The sequence below is a fragment of the Somniosus microcephalus genome, chromosome 8 (genome assembly GCF_052327205.1).
Source record: "Somniosus microcephalus isolate GS21.2 chromosome 8, FLI_Smic_1.0, whole genome shotgun sequence".
In the NCBI taxonomy this organism is placed as follows: Eukaryota; Metazoa; Chordata; class Chondrichthyes; order Squaliformes; family Somniosidae; genus Somniosus; species Somniosus microcephalus.
In genome coordinates, this window is record NC_140994.1 from 41,707,005 (window position 1) to 41,724,286 (window position 17,282).

A 17,282-nucleotide genomic window follows, 5' to 3' on the forward strand; every position below is an offset into this window, starting at 1 on the left:
TCACTCATCATCTAAAATGGAAAAGCAGAAATATAACTACTGTCAGCCATATCACCTTCACACACCCTTCAAATCTATCCAGTCATATCAGCAGCCCTTGGCATCCCAGAGACCAAAACAATAGAAGTAGGAAAGCAAAATACTGTGGATGCTGGAAATTTGAAATAAAAACAGAAAATGCCAGAAATACTCAGCAGGTCAGGCAGCATCTGAGGAGAGAGAAACAGAGTTAACGCTTCAGGTCGATGACACTTCGTCAGAACTGGAAAAAGTTGGAGATGTAAAAGTTTTTTGAGCAAGTGTAGGGGCAGGGAAAGGGGGGGAGGAGAGGAAAGAACAAAAGGGAAGGTCTGTGATAGAATGGAAGACAGGAGAGATTAAGAGACAAAAGGGATGATGGTGCAAGGCAAAAGGAGATGATAATTTTTCAAGTTAAGAAACAAAAGATGAGTTTAGATGAAGTGTAAATGGCAATGGCAGAATCATCAACAGTTGCCATGTGAAAAAAAAAATAGGGGCAGAGGTTATGGTCTGAAATTGTTGAACTCGATGTTAAGTCCAGAAGGTTGTAAAGTGTCTAATCGAAAGATGAGGGCCTAGAAATTGGGTTCTGGTCTTGCCAGGGCTGTAGCGCCAGAAAGTTTGCGCCAACGGTAATGCGGCAGCGCCCGACGAAAATTCGGGTGCGCCGGGCCCAGACGGCGGCGGGCGCTAAAACCCTCCTTTAGCGCCTCAAAACGGGCGTGAACTTGGGTTTCCCGGCGCTAATCCCCCGCTGCGGCACCCGATGCGGTGTGGCAGGCGGGGGAACTGCAGGCCTCCTCCTCCTGTTAAGGAGGAGCTGCCTGCAGCCGACAACTGTCCGGCGGATTGACCCGACATCTGAGCCCGGCACCTCGGGGAAGTGCCGGGCTCGCATGAGACACTGATCAGGGCCGCGGGGGGGGAATGCAGGAGTCCGGGAAGGGAGGTGCGGGCAGGTGGCCGCCGGGAACGCGGCCGGCCGCCGCTCCACCTTTATGCGCCGGCGCACACTGGGGGAAGACTCTGTTGCCAGAGTCTTAGTTGCGCCTGCCACGGGCGAGGCGGGCGCAACTGAATTTCGGCTTGGGGCCGGGTTACCACGGCAACCGGGACGCTGCGCACACCGATGACGTCATCGGTGCCGGCGCAGCGCTACCGGTGCAATGCCGATTTAGGGCCCCAGGGAATTTCTCAACTGGCCATAACTCCGGCGCTAGGCCCTCTAGCGCCTCAAATGCGGCGCTAAGCCTACCGAATTTCTAGGCCGAGGTGTTGTTCCTCAAGCTTACATTGAGCTTCACTGGAACTGTGTAAAAGGCCGAGGACCGAGAGGTCAGAGTGGGAGTGGAGCGGAGAATTAAAGTGACAGGCGACCAGAAGCTCAGGGTCACCCTTACGGACGGAATGGAGGTGTCCCGCAAAGCGGTCACCCAATCTACGTTTGGTCTCCCCAGTGTAAAGGAGACCGCATCGTGAGCAGCGAATACAGTATACTAAATTGCAAGAAGTACAAGTAAATCGCTGTTTCACCTGGAAGGAGTGTTTGGGGCCCTGGACAGTGGGAAGGGAGGAGGTAAAAGGGCAGGTGTTGCATCTCCTGCGCTTGCACGGGAAGGTGCTGGACAAAGGGGAAGGGGTGTTGGGGGTGATAGAGGAGTGGACCAGGGTGTTGCGGAGGGAGCGGTCCCTTCAGAATGCTGAAACGGGAGGTGAGGGGAAGATGTGTTTGGTGGTGGAATCACGCTGGAGGTGGCAGAAATGGCAGAGGATGATCCGTTGAATGTGGAGGCTGTTGGGATGAAAGGGGAGGACAAGGGGAACTCTATCATGGTTCCGGGAGGGAGGGGAAGGGGTGAGAGCAGAAGTGCGGGAAATAGAACGGACACAGTCAAGGGCCGTGTCAACCATGGTAGAGGGGAATCCTCGGTTGAGGAAAAAGGAAGACATGTCGGAAGCACTAGTATGGAAGGTGGCATCGTCAGAGCAGATGCGGCGGAGATGGAGAAAGGAATAGAGTCCTTACAGGAAGAGGGGTGGGAGGAAGTATAGTCCAGGTAGCTGTGGGAGTCAGTGGGCTTGTAGTGGATGTTTGTCAATAGCCTATTCCCAGAAATGGAGACAAAGAAGTCGAGGAAGGGAAGGGAAGAGTCGGAGATGAAAAATGTGAAGGTGAGGGAAGGGTGGAAATTGAAAGCAAAGTGAATGAAATTTTCTAGTTCAGGGCGAGAGCAGGAAACGGCACCGATACAGTCATCAATGTACCAGAAAAAGAGGTGAGGGAGGGGACCTGAGTAGGACTGGAACAAAGAATGTTCCACATATCCCATGAAAAGGCAGGCATAGCTAGGACCCATGCGGGTTCCTATAGCAACACCTTTAATTTGGAGGAAGTGAGTGGAGTCAAAGGAGAAGCTGTTCAATGTGAGAACAAGTTCAACCAGGCGGAGGAGGGTGGTGGTGGAAGGGGACTGATTTGGCCTCTGTTCAAATAAGATGCGGACCGCCCTCAGGCCGTCCTGGTGGGGGACGGGGGGGTGGGCAACCAACCCCCTCCTAGGTCACTCATTTAAATATTTTAAAGAGGCTGCATGCCTTAGATTTATCTCTCTTCAAGCTTTAACGCTGGATGGCTGAGTTTCCCCAAACTCTGGAAACACGGCAGCTAAAGGGAGGTGAGGACTGCTGCGTGGAAGTAAGTGCTTTTCCTGCACTGCTTGTGGGCCAGGAGGAACAGGAGTGCTTCCCCCCGGCCCACCAAGCAAACCTGTTTCTCACTCCATGCAATCGGAACCACCCCCACCCCCTCGATTGGAACCCCCCGGCCGCTGACCCCCCTGATCACCAACACCAACCGCACCCCCCCCCAGCAATCACCGATCACCCGCGATCACCGAATCCACATCTCTGCCACGTTCCCTCTCCGACCCACCGCGATCAGCCACCAAACCACGGCCCTCCAAACCACACTGCACCCACCCCGCGACCTCTAACCCGAGCAGCAGGAAGCCGACCTGCTCCATCGCTGCGGCCTGTTCTGGAGCGTTCCCCTCTCGACAGGGAGCCAAGGCTGTCAATCAGGCTGGCTTCCAGGCAGGGAACCGGTTAAAAGAAAACGCACGCTCAGCCTTCGGGGGTCCCGACCGGAACTCCTCCCCACAGTTTGGAAATCCCGTCCCAGTAAATATTGGGGACTTTATGTCAACAACTCCCAGCAAGTGGCGGCCCAGCACTTGGTGGAAAAGGCACCTCTAAATTGCCCAGAGGAAAATGAGATTACTAACAGATCAGCCATGATCTCGTTGAATGGCGGAGCAGGCTCGAAGGGCCGAATGGCCTACTCCTGCTCCTATCTTCTATGTTTCTATGTTTCTATGTTTCTATAATGAGCTAATGTAATATACAGAGTGTCGTGGAAATAGGTACCCTACTTACAATAAAAATGACAGTATTGGGATACTATCAGAGCTGTAGTAGCCTTGCCTAATCAGCTAACCCTACCACAATGGGCTGAGAACAGATAACTAAGGTCTGAGAGATCACATGCAAAAAGAGCAGGTAGAAAATTCAGCTTAATCTTAACCTTGCTTGTTATTCACTTCAAATGACACACCTTACATAAAAAGGAGCAGAGCACCTGTCGGAAATAGGAGAGGATATTTTCAATTACATTTTAATACATGCCCTGGAGTGATACACAAGTGTCGATCTGTCAGAATCAGCAAGCAGGCGAGTTCTGGCTCTGTTAGCATTCTCTGTCCACTATCTGCAAAAGCTGCTAATCCATGGGAACAAAGAATGCCCGTAACGCTGCTTGCCTTTCCTGAGGATACAGTCGGCAGTTATTGGGTCACTATCAATTCTTAATATTGGGTCTTTTCTATTCAAAGGTAAAGCTGTCATGCACCTTTTAGAGACCAAAAGGTAAGCAGTGAATTAAAGATCGAATTCAAAGTAAAATACCTGTAATGATTTCTTTGATGCCTAATGGAAAAAGGGATTTTAAGGCATTTCATGCAAGGATATATCCTGAGAATAGCAAATCATATTTATATGCAGACTAGTCAGCATGTCCAAACACTATAGAACCACAGCCAGGAACTCAGAATAGTGATGAGGAAAAAGGCTTAGACAAATAGTTTTCTGAATTGTTTGATATTTTAGTATATGACAGAAATCTAAACAGGGCAGCATTTCTACATGGAACTGCAAGAGTCACTTTGTACAGTAACATGGGGGAGGAGAGTTTGGACAGGGAGGCAGGGAACAACTTTTAAATAAAAACTCTACAGTATTTCATCCATTTCAGTGTTGCAGTCAATTTAGGAGGAAACGCTAAGACCTATAACACGAGAAATGTATTTAAAATTAGTTGTTTTATGTGCTGAAGTGCAGATACTTTTTGAGCTTATATTTTAGGGAAAACAGCTTTGAAAGGGTCATGTGCAAAATATCACAGAACTTCAATTTCCGGACGAAGCATAAAAATCTAAATGGGCATGAGGTGAGCTCGCGCTGCACAAATTGAAGTAAATCAAATGAGAAACAGAATTGGTTGTGAACAATATTATTACCTTGGATTCATGCAAAAAATCTATTTCTATTGCAATACTGATTTCTCACATGAATTGTACTTTAAAATTTTGATGCCTTGAATAAGAATCAATTATATGCCAAAATGCCTGAGGCCTAGAAATATGCGGGCAGGGGGTGCAGGCAACGATCCCCGCGCCTGAACGGATAGGCCCGAGGCTTGTGATATTGGGCCTCGTGCCTCATTATCATCGAGCTGGCAAGCTGCGCACACCTAATAGGCCTCCCCAGGCTGCTCAGGAAAGGGGGATAACCGGGAAGAAGGGTGGCCAGGAAGGGGGGGTGATCTTGATTGCTGCCCCATCACCAGGCTCAGTGTTCACCCTTCTGGCGCCAGTGCACCGTGGCTAGAGAATGAAAGTTCTACAGGATGTGACAACTTGCCAAGTTTACTTCGACAGCACCTTCCTTCCCTCTACCAGTGAGCATGACAACAGCAGCAGTGTAATGGAAACACCATCACCTCCAAGTCACACATCATCCCGACCATTGCCATTCCTTCATCGGTCGCTGGGTCAAATTCCTGGAATTTCCTTCACCACATGGACTACAGCGGTTAAAAAAGAACCATCACCTGCTCAGGGTAACTAGGGAGGTGCAATAAATGCCAGCTTTGCCCACATCCCAACACCAAATATTTTTTTTTTTTTAAAGAAAAAAACTGCGGATGCTGGAAATCTGAAGTAGAACCAGAAACACCCAGCTGGTCAGGCAGCATCTGTGGAGAGCAAGATCCTGTCTGACCTGTTGAGTTTTTCCAGCAGTTTCTGTTGTTGTCATTAAAAAAAAAGTATCCTTGCACCAGATACTTTGAATGGAAGTGCGGCACTGGATACCAGTGGCTTAGCTTAGTGCTTCTGTAATATGTTGAAGAGTGGGCAACTCGTTTTTCCAGTCTCTATATCTTCCAGACCTAGTGAGAATAATGGTGAGGTTATAGCAATTTTAAACAACAGTTATGTTGGTGCTGTGTGTCTCATTTCCTCCACCTGCTGTGCAGGCTGGTGTGGCAAATGCGTTGGTGTTATTGCTTTCTGTCACAATCTATTCTCACATAATGAAAAGTATGCTGCCGCTCCATTAAATTATGCCACAAAAATATTAATTTAAAACCTTACAGTATGCTATAAGATTTGGGAACAATCACAGTGACGCATAATTGTAAATTCGATTAGATTTTATTAGCATTTTAAACGAGGAAATCCCTTCTCCTCCTCTCTACTGCCTGCACCAGGTTCTCGAAAGCAGCATCGGAGAACCTTGATCCCTGCTCACTCCCTCCTTTAGCCATTTCTTCAACAGAAGTTCTTCCCTGGTGTCTGTAGCCAGAATGCACCTGCCCTTTCAGAAGTGCTGGCTGCCATTAAGTGGCATCATAGATGCCTGATATCCAGCCCCCCGCACCCCCCCCACCAGATAGGCGATGAGCCAATGAGTAGCGTGGGTTGCGCTGGCTGCATGCCTGCTTCATTATAATGATCAGGCAGCACGAATATTGCGTGTTACATGAGTCCACTTTAAAAGGCGCGTGCAGTGCGCACCACTGCCCCCCCCGCCCCAATTTCTAGCCCAGTATATCTTTATTTTTCAGTTGTTGATCAGTCAGCTGTGCTTTTCCAGCATTTTCCCCTTTTATTTCCAATTTCAAGATTTTTGTGGCCTTTCTTTTTGTTTCTATTGTGTATTTCATTATGTGCCAAAACACATCAACTAGGTGGAGGATGATTGATTGCAGAGCTTATCATTCATCGTATTTCCAAATTTCTTGCAGAAACAATGTGGAAAAGTAATTTTTAAAGTATTCCGCTCAAGTTACATTTTGCTACGCTAAAAGAAAAACCAAAATGGGGATATGGAGACAGTGCCAGAGGATCTGCCTGTGAAACTATAATCTGCCAATTCTACAAGAGTCTGCTTGTTCCGGCAGACAAAATTTTGAGCTTCAGTTGCAGTATTTGGAGGCTTTATGCTTAAATCACAGCCTGAACAATTCTCTTTGAACTCACTCACTTTGCTATCCCTTCATCAGAAAAAAAATCCAGCAGTCCGTGTACATAGAGATTTAAAGGCTTTACTTAAACACTAAATTCCAATCTGATTGGTAACAGGTAAACATTTTTAAAAGCCTTGTTTGATGGAGGCAAGTAAGATTAAAAGTGCCAGGTCATAAGCAGTAGATTTGTCAGTACCTAGTGAACAATGCATGATATCTTAATGTCATCAGCAATTTAACTGAAAGAATTGAATACAAAGCATTGGAGTAGATAAGCTTGCTTATGTTTACTTTGCTCGCTCATTATCACTAGAAACTGGATGAACGTCCTTCAAAATCTCATACAAATGTCGATTTCCACTAACCCTATCATCACTCCTGCACTGTAAAACATCACCATTCACGTATGGTCACTTTCACACGGATGTGCAGTATTTTTCACTCTTCTGCCCTATGATTGATGATGAAGCCAAATGTTTAGACCAAGTGTTCATTCCTTGTGTGTTTTTTTCCACATAGCTTCACTTTGGTCAAATCTGGATAGGTACTGCAAATTCCTACATCAATGAAGCAAGCCTATTCATTCATTTTCCTGACACTAGGCATATATCCAAGTGAGCTGAATGGAAAACAACAAGAACTCTGCTCTGTAAAGATTAAGATTTCTACAACCTATCTGCAGTACATTTTATAAGGTGACTATTTTGAACAGAGCCTGATGCAGTCAGATGTCTAGGAATCCAGAAATAGGGGGCATAATTTCAGAATAAGGGGGCACCCTTTTAAATCGGAAATGAGGAGGAATTTCTTCTCTCAGAGGGTCGTGAATCTTTGGAATTCTCTTCCCCAGAGAGCTGTGGAGGCTGGGTCATTGAATATATCTAAGGTGGAGATAGACAGATTTTTGAAAGGTAAGGGAGTCGAGGGTTATCGGGAATGGTCAGGGAAGTGGAGTTGAGGCCAGGGTCAGATCAGCCATGATCTTATTGAATGGCGGAGCGGGCTCGAGGGGCCAAATGACCTACTCCTGCTCCTAAGTCTTATGTTCTTATGTCCTTCTCAACTCTGCATGCACTGAAGAGAGTACATTTACTGAATGTCAGAAGTTGTTTCTTCACAGTCAAACGTGCCCTTCACCCTTTTTGGGAATTTCTCAGTACATACAATGCGGAAAACATTCTCCACAGAGCCAAAGAAAATGACCCCTCATATTAGTCAGTTGTGAAAACAATTCAAACCGATGTCATTAAAGAAAGAAAAGAAGAAAGATTTATATAGCGCCTTTCGCCACCTCAGGACGTCCCAAAGCGCTTTACAGCCAATGAAGTACAATTTTTTTTTATTCGCTTATGGGACCTGGGCATCGCTGGCAAGGCTAGCATTTATTGCCCATCCCTAGTTGCCCTTGCGAAAGTGATGGTGAGCTGCCTTCTTGAACCGCTGCAGTCCGTGTGGTGAAGGTACTCCCACAGTGCTGTTAAGCAGGGAGTGCCAGGATTTTGGCCCAGCGACGATGAAGCAACAGCGATATACTTCCAAGTCAGGATGGTGTGTGTCTTGGAGGGGAACTTGGAGGTGGTGGTGTTCCCATGCGCCTGCTGCCCTTGTCTTTCTAGGTGGAAGAGGTCGCGGGTTTGGGAGGTGCTGCCGAAGAAGCCTTGACGAGTTGCTGCAGTGCATCTTGTAGATGGTACACACTGCAGCCACGGTACGCCGGTGGTGGAGGGAGTGAATGTTTAAGATGGTGGATGGGATGCCAATCAAATGGGTTGCTTTGTCCTGGATGGTGTCGAGCTTCTTGAGTGTTGTTGCAGCTGCACTCATCCAGACAAGTGGAGAGTATTCCATCACACTCCTTACTTGTGCCTTGTAGATGGTGGAAAGGCTTTGGGGAGTCAGGAGGTGAGACACTCGCCACAGAATACCTAGCCTCTGACCTGCTCTTGTTGCCACAGTATTTATATGGTTGGTCCAGTTAAGTTTCTTGTCAATGGTGACCCCCAGATTGATGGTGGGGGATTTGGTGATGGTAATACTGCTGAATGTCAAGGGGAGGTGGTTAGACTCTCGCTTGTTGGGGATAGTCATTGCCTGGCACTTGTGTGGCGCGAATGTTACCTGCCATTTATTAGCCCAATCCTGAATGTCGTCCAGGTCTTGTTGCATGCATTATCTGAGGTGTTGTGAATGGCGCTGAACACTGTGCAGTCATCAGCGAACATCCCCATTTCTGACCTTATGTTGGAGGGAAGGTCATTGATGAAGCAGCTGAAGATGATTGGGCCTAGGACATTGCCCTGAGGAACTCCTGCAGCCATGTCCTGGGGCTGTGATGATTGACCTTCAATCACCACAACCATCTTCCTTTGTGCTAGGTGTGACTCCAGCCAGTGGAGCGTTTTCCCCCTGATTCCCATTGACATCAGTTTTACTAGGGCTCATCGCCTCCAGTCCAGATCCAAGGTCGTCTCATCCTCTGTCGTCGAATTACAGTATGCAGACGACGCTTGCGTCTGCGCTCACTCAGAGGTCGAACTCCAAACCATCGTCAGCACCTTCACCAAAACGTACGAGAGCATGGGCCTTACACTAAACATCCGTAAGAGAAAGGTCCTCTACCAACCTGCCCCCGCCACACAGCACTGCCCCCCGATTATCAAAATCCACGACAAGGCCTTGGACAATGTGGACCACTTCCCATACCTCGGGAGCCTACTGTCAACAAGGGCAGACGTCGATGACGAATTCCAACACCACCTTCAGTGTGCCAGTGCAGCCTTCGGTCGCCTGAGGAAGAGAGTGTTTGAAGACCAGGATCTCAAACCCGGCAGTAAGCTCATGGTCTACAGAGCAGCAGTGATACCCGCCCTGCTGTATGCCTCAGAGACATGGGCCATGTACAGCAGGCACCTCAAAGCACTGCAGAGGTACCACCAATGCTGCCTCCGCAAGATCCTGCAAATTCAAGGGCAGGATAGGTGCACCAATGTCAGTGTTCTTGCTCAGGCCAACATCCCCAGCATCAAAGCTTTGACTACGCTCGATCAGCTCCGATGGATGGGTCACATCGTCCACATGCCCGATACGAGACTCCCAAAACAAGTGCTCTACTTGGAGCTCCGGCATGGCAAGAGAGCCCCAGGTGGGGAGAGGAAATGCTTCAAGGACACCCTCAAAGCCTCCTTGAAAAAGTGCCCACTGACACCTGGGAATCCCTGGCTCAAGACCGCACAAAGTGGAGGAGAAGCATCCGAGAAGGCGCCGAACACCTCGAGTCTCTTCGCCGGGAGCAAGCAGAAGCCAAGCGCAAGCAGCGCAAGGAGCGCACGTCAACCCAAGCACCCCACCCACCTGCCCCTTCAACCACCGTCTGCCCCACCTGTGACAGAGACTGTCGGTCCTGCATTGGACTCATGAGTCACCTGAGAACTCATTTTTAATGCGGAAGCAAGTCATCCTCAGTTCCGAGGAACTGCCTAAGAAGAGTTTTACTAGGGCTTCTTGATGCCACACTCGGTCAAATGCTGCCTTGATGTCAAGGGCAGTTACTCTCACCTCACCTCTGGAATTCAGCTCCTTTGTCCATGTTTGGACCAAGGCTGTAATGAGATCGGTAGCCAAGTGGTCTTGGCGGAACCCAAATTGGGCATCAGTGAGCAGGTTATTGGTGAGTAAGTGCCGCTTGATAGCACTGTCGCTGACGCCTTCCATCACTTTGCTGATGATTGAGAGTAGACTGATGGGGCAGTAATTGGCCGGGTTGGATTTGTCCAGCATTTTGTGGACAGGACATACCTGGGCAGTTTTCCACATTGTCGAATTGAATTTAGCCAATTTATTAATCGTGTAATAATCCTTTTTTAAAGACGCAGCATAAAAATAATATTCCATGTTTAAATATGTATTTCAGAATGCTCAAGTACCCAATAAAGTAGCAACTTTCTCATGTAACAGAAGTTATATTTTGAATACTATTTTATATAAACATCATGATGTTATGTATTAGTACAATGTTTAAAAAATATTTTGTTGATGTACAAGAAGGAAGTTATGCACTTATAAAAAAGATTAAATTACATTTTAAACAAATCCATAATGAACATTTTAAAAGATCAAGCTGTGGTTTGAAAATGTTAATATTCATAAGCTAAATTGTCTGAAAAGGTCCTAATGATTTTTTCATGCAGTGTACTAAAGCATTTACTCCTTCACAGAAATCTGTTGGATGTGCTTGTGGGTAAAATGATTACATGTTGTGGTTGGTTGTGTCCATCAGTGGGTGAAGTATTCAGTCACAAAAGGCTGGTGCAATAAAAGTTTTAACTATTTATTGAAGGGATGTGATTTGTCCGCGAATCTGTATTGAAAGTGGGAAATTTCTGCTGTCTAGCTAAAAATGATTTAACAATGAGTTCACGGATAATCAAATTTCTCTGAGGAGAGAGTCCCTGCTCAATCACCAGGGCCTCTGCAGCATATCACACTGACATAAACATGGTATTACTAGAATTGATGCCAGAGTACACAAAGCATTTTGGAACCACAAGAATCAAATTATACCTAGAGCAGAGTCAACAGCTGAAATGAAAAGGAAGTAGAACAAACTACTGCTATCAAAAAGGTAATAAGATAAAAAAGCAAAATACTGCGGGTGCTGGAAATCTGAAATAAAAACAGAAAATGTTGGAAATAGTCAGCAGGTCAGGCAGCATCTGTGGAGAGAGAAACAGAGTTCACATTTCAGGTCGATGACCCTTCGTCAGAACTGGAAAAAGTTGCAGATGGAACAGGTTTTTAAGCAAGTGTAGGGGCAGGGAGAGGGGGAAGGGGAGGAAAGAACAAAAGGGAAGGTCTGTGATAGGATGGAAGGCAGGAGAGATTAAGAGACAAAAGGGATGATGGTGCAAGGCAAAAGAAGATGGTAATGGGACAAGTTAAGAAACAAAAGATGACTCTAAATGAAGTGTAAATGGCAATGGCAGGATGATCACCAGCTGCCATGTGAGAGAGGGAGAAAAACAAGATGGGGCAGAGGTTATGGTCTGAAATTGTTGAACTCGATGTTGAGTCCAGAAGGCTGTAAAGTGCTTAATCAAAATATGAGGTGTTGTTCCTCGAGCTTACGTTGAGCTTGGTTGGAACAGTGTAAAAGGCCGAGGACCGAGAGGTCAGAGTGGGAGTGGAGCGGAGAATTAAAGTGACAGGTGACTGGAAGCTCGGGGTCACCCTTACGGACTGAACGGAGGTGTTCCGCAAAGCGATCACCCAATCTGCGTTTGGTCTCCCCAATGTAGAGGAGACCGCATCGTGAGCAGCGAATACAGTGGACTAAATTGCAAGAAGTACAAGTAAATCGCTGTTTCACCTGGAAGGAGTGTTTGGGGCCCTGGACAGTGGGAAGGGAGGAGGTAAAAGGGCATGTGTTGCATCTCCTGCACTTGCACAGGATGGTGTTGGGTGAAGGGGAAGGGGTGTTGGGGGTGATAGAGGAGTGGACCAGGGTGTCACGGAAGGAGTGGTCCCTTCGGAATGCTGAAAGGGGAGGGTAGGGGAAGATGTGTTTTTGGGTGGAATCACGCTGGAGGTGGCAGAAATGGCGGAGGAAGATCCATTGAATGTGGAGGCTGGTGGGGTGGAAGGTGAGGACAAGGGGAACCCTATCGTCATTCCAGGAGGGAGGGGAAGTGGTGAGAGCAGAAGTGCGGGAAATAGAACGGGCACAGTCAGGGGCCCTGTCAACCACAGTAGAGGGGAATCCTCGGTTGAGGAAAAAGGAAGAAATGTCGGGTCAGAAGCACTGGTATGGAAAGTGGCATCGTCAGAGCAGAAGCGGCGGAGACGGAGAAACTGGGAGAATGGAATAGAGTCCTTACAGGAAGAGGGGTGGGAGGAAGTATAGTCCAGGTAGCTGTGGGAGTCAGTGGGCTTATAGTGAATGTTTGTCAGTAGCCTATCCCCAGAGATGGAGACAGAGAAGTCGAGGAAGGGAAGGGAAGAGTCGGAGATGGACCATGTGAAGGTGAGCGTAATAAGATAACATGGACAAAATCATCCAGATAGTAGTAAATCCCCATCCCAATTTTTATCAGGTGTAAAATTGTGCTTTGGGTGGAAATATCGGCTTTGGTTAAACTGTTTCAAACTGTCCATCTCACGTTAAACTGGATGGAAACATTTTCCGCACCATCAGAAAGTCCTCCATTTGGACAGTTATTAGGAGGTGAATCCTGATTTAGACTCTGGGATTTACTGACGCCGGGATGATCCTGCCCAAATTATCATATTACCTTTCTCATAATTGATATTTCTTGTGTTTCCTCTTCACTCCAATGGCAGGTTCTACTGGTCAGAGATTAATGTGATTTTTGTGGTTTCAAAGTGACTTGTGCATTCTGACATACATTCTAATAGGAGCCTTAGCTCAGGGTGGTGGCACTTCTCATCACTGAGCCAGAAAGTCATGGGTTCAAACCCCATTCCAGGTACTGGAGAACATTATGTCAGATGACACCTCAGTGTAGTATTGAGTGAATGCTACATTGTCAGAGATGTTAAACTAAGGCCTCATCTATGTGTTCAGTTGAATATAAAAGATCACATGGTACCATTTGAAGAAGAGTAGGGGAATTTTCCTGGTGTCCTGCTCAACGTTTATCCTTCAGTCAACAGCAGCAAACACAGATTAACTTGTCATTTATCTTATTGCTGTTTGTGAGACTTTGCTGTGCACAAATTTGCTGTTGTATTTATCCACAAAACAACAGTGACTGCACATGAAAAGTAAATAATTGGCTGTAAAGTGTTTTGGAACATCTTGAGGACATGAAAGGTACTGCATAAATGCAAGATCTTTCCTACTAACCTGATCATCCATAACTGTGGTGGAACCTTGGTTATCTGCATTCTCAATATCTGCACTCTCAATTATATGCAAGAATTTTCAGGAGCACAGTGGAAGCTGCATGGATCATTTGAAATACAATGGAGCAGTTTCCATGAAGATAATTAGCTGATTTCTGGATTCCCAGTACCTTTGTGGAATTTGCTATTCATATTCAAAATTTAACTTTCAATATTTAACTTTGGGTCAGAAAACCAACAGGAGCCAGTATTTTGTGTCTGTATGGGTAACATTTGAAATATATTTATATATATCACTTTTAAAATGAAAAACATAGGTCTTACTTTCTGGGAACTTACATACTAGGAACTTGATTGATCCATTTAGATTACCTAATCAGAAACTTAATTCATGTACATTGACTATATAACAATAACACTTTGCAAAAAATTTGATCAAAGACTAGTTATTAGAATTTATTAAAAAAGGGAAGTGAATGTTGAAAAAGTATTTTTATATCTGCTTTAATAAATCTGCATTTTATCTACAAAATATAGAAAATAATGGAAATTGTCTATGTAAACACGTGCTGTAATTGCACCATCTTCCCTGCTAAGAGGCTGGAAGACACAGAACTGAAGACCACACTTGGCCTTGAATCCCGTATGCAACACCACAGAACAGCGACTGGTATTACCGGAATTTATTATGCAACAGGTAATTATAGTTTCAGAAGCTGGAATACCAAGTATTAGAGATGGATTCAAAGTTAATACAAAACTGATATTATTAATGCGATTAAATAACGGCTTGAGTCTTTGTTCCACAAGACGAAAGAGTTGAGCCATCCGCAGTCCAGCGCACCTATTTTCTCCTTGGCCTGGTCTGGGTCTTGCACAGTTAGCCGTTTTTACTCAACCCATTTGTGCCTGATGATGATCATAAGGCAGTAATTCATTTTCTGCAATCTGCGGGTGTTTGTGCAGCCTTAGAAGCTTAATTAACTTTTGTTGTCCAAAGTGCATCAGCCTCTATGATGGATACAGCTAGAAATGTACCTTTAATTTTAAAAATTGTTGGACTTTGAGTGTTACAGTTGAAAACTTAACTTTCTGCTATGTGATGGCATTTTCTGCACTTGGAGGGCGTAGAAGTAATTTGCATTGGTCAAGTGATTCACCTTAAGCAGTTAAGGTAGTTAAGTATTACGGGTGAATCCTGATTGAATGCCTCACTTACCAGTGGGATATTTTTTGTATTATGATACCACCTTAGAATTTAGCAGAAAAGGTTTCATTTTCTTCAAAGCTGGTAGAAGATCCATTCAGAACGCTTTTCCATCCACAATCTGGATGAGCACCACCCCCAGCAACTTGGGATAAAACAAAACATACAACACAAAACACAGACGGAGCTCATTTGAATAGTGAGCTATCGGACATTTGTTCCATGCTGGAGAGGATCTCAAATGAACCTGGGCCTTCTTATACCTTGTCAATGACTAATTGAGGAGCTAATGTTTTCCCCCCACAAAACTGAACCGTTAGAGGCCTGTTTGGATTAACCTACGATGAATGTCCCCTATCAGCATGTTTAACAGGTACGTCTGTTTGACCTGCTGAGTATTTCCAGCATTTTCTGTTTTTATTTATAACCTGTTTTAACTCTTGGTTTCTGTTGTTTGGAAAAAAAAGTACAAACATTGAAAGTTCCAGATAATCTGATAACCACTATGTACGTAGTAGAGTGAAATCTGTTTTTAGCTGCTTTTGTCATTTTTGCTTTGCTACTTTTAGGTTAAGCTTCAAGCAAATGTAACCAGAAGATTATGAAATAACCAGTAATGAGTGACAGTTTGTCACCAGTCAGCTGACAGATTGGGAAACCACATAATCTCCAGAACTCAAAGGCTGACTTGTAGTTTCTGGAGTAAACAATGCAAATGAGAGACAACTGGCAGCAATGAAGTTGAAGAATAATTAATGGAATTTGTAGCCTTACCGAACCTAGCCCAAGACATAAATTGGTACACCTATCATCTGTGAAACTGATAGGGAGAAAAATTTGGTTGGTTTGCGCCTCCCGTTAGCGCCCTATGGGGCACAAAGCAACTAGCGCCCGGGCGCAGCAATGTTTGCGCTGCTCGCAAAATTGACTAGAGTTTAGCGCCGCGATCTCCTCCGCCCGCAGATTGTGAAGTCAGTCGAGCATGCAACGCCCTGGTGGCGCCCCGGACCGGAAATTAAGTGGCACCCCCCTCCTTTCCATCTGCCGCAAGCAATGACAGGGAGAGTGGAACATTTCCCAGAGGCTGAGGGGCTGGAGGGTCGCTATTTAAAGGCGCCCTCTTCCTGCCTTTTTCTGTGGTAGAAATCTTTGCACCACTCATTCTGACAGAGAGAAAGATTCTGAGAGAGAGAGAGAGAGAGAGACTTCTGCATAGAGTCAACACTGTGTGAAGTAGTTTTGGCTACTGAGCAGCACTTTGCAGGTACTTTTGGATTTGACCTTCATTACTTCGATTGTCAAGAGACTATGGGGGCTGCACTGATTCGGGGCATCATCCTGCACCTGCAGAATCGGAGGCAACAGAGACGCAGAGAGAGAGTGGCAATCATGACCAGATGTACAGGAGACCTTACCCTCCCAGGGTATTCCGGGAACAATTCTCCTACATTAATTTGTCTGAGGAGCAGTGTTTGTGCAGGCTGCGCTTCAGCAAGGAGGTGGTCACTGAGCTCTGCCATCTGCTGCAGCCAGATCTGCAGCCTCTACTGAGGACCAGGACATCTCTGTCAGTGGCAGTGAAGGTCACAGTGGCTCTGAATTTTTATGCCACCGGCTCCTTTCAAGCAGCTACTGGGGACATTGCCAATATCTCCCAGTTTGCGGTCCATTGCTGTATCCGTCAGGTCACAAATGCCTTCTATAAAAGGAGACGCCAGTACATCTATTTCCCGATGACCCAGGCCAAACAGCATGAACGCACATTGGGCTTTGTGAGGATAGCAGGCTTCCCCATGGTGCAGGGCACCAATGACTGCACACATGTGGCATTGCGGGCACCGCATGAGAATGCAGAGGTTTTCCGAAATCGCAAGGGGTTCCACTCCTTAAACGTCCAGTTGGTCTGTGACCACAGACAGCTGATACTCGCGGTCAATGCCCTATCCTGGAAGCAGCCATGATGCTTTCATCCTGCACCAGACTGTTGTGCCAGGCCTTTTCCAGGCACTGCATCAGCCAAGTGGTTGGCTCCTCGGGGGCAAGGGTTATCTACCCTGCACCTGGCTGATGACACTGCTCCGTAACCCCAACACCCCTGCTGAGCTGCGGTACAATGAGAGCCATCTCGCCACCAGGAACATCATTGAGCAGATGATCAGCGTGCCCAAGCAATGGTTCCGCTGTCTGGACCACTTAGGACGAGCACTGCAGTACTCGCCTGAGCGAGTCTCCCTCTTCATAGTTGTGTGCTGCATTCTTCATAACCTGGCAATCCTCAGGACCCAGCCAATGTCACCAGGCCTTGGTGCACCATCGGAGGAGGAGGAAGAGGAGGAGGAAGAGGAGGAGGATGATCAGCTGCAGCACCAAGGCGGAAGGGAGGCCCACAATGTTGAAACTGCAAGGGCCGTCCATCAACAACTGATAACAAGCCGCTTCTAGGCCCCTACTCAGGAAATGGCTTCTGGCATGAAGCACAACATGAATGAAAGCAACCCGCAAGCCCAAAGCCGGCCAAGGCAGCAATGATTCCAAAGGCCAAACCTGTACATTTTGAATACAAAAACTTTTTTTTTACAAATTAAGTGTGTGTCATTTCTTCATGAC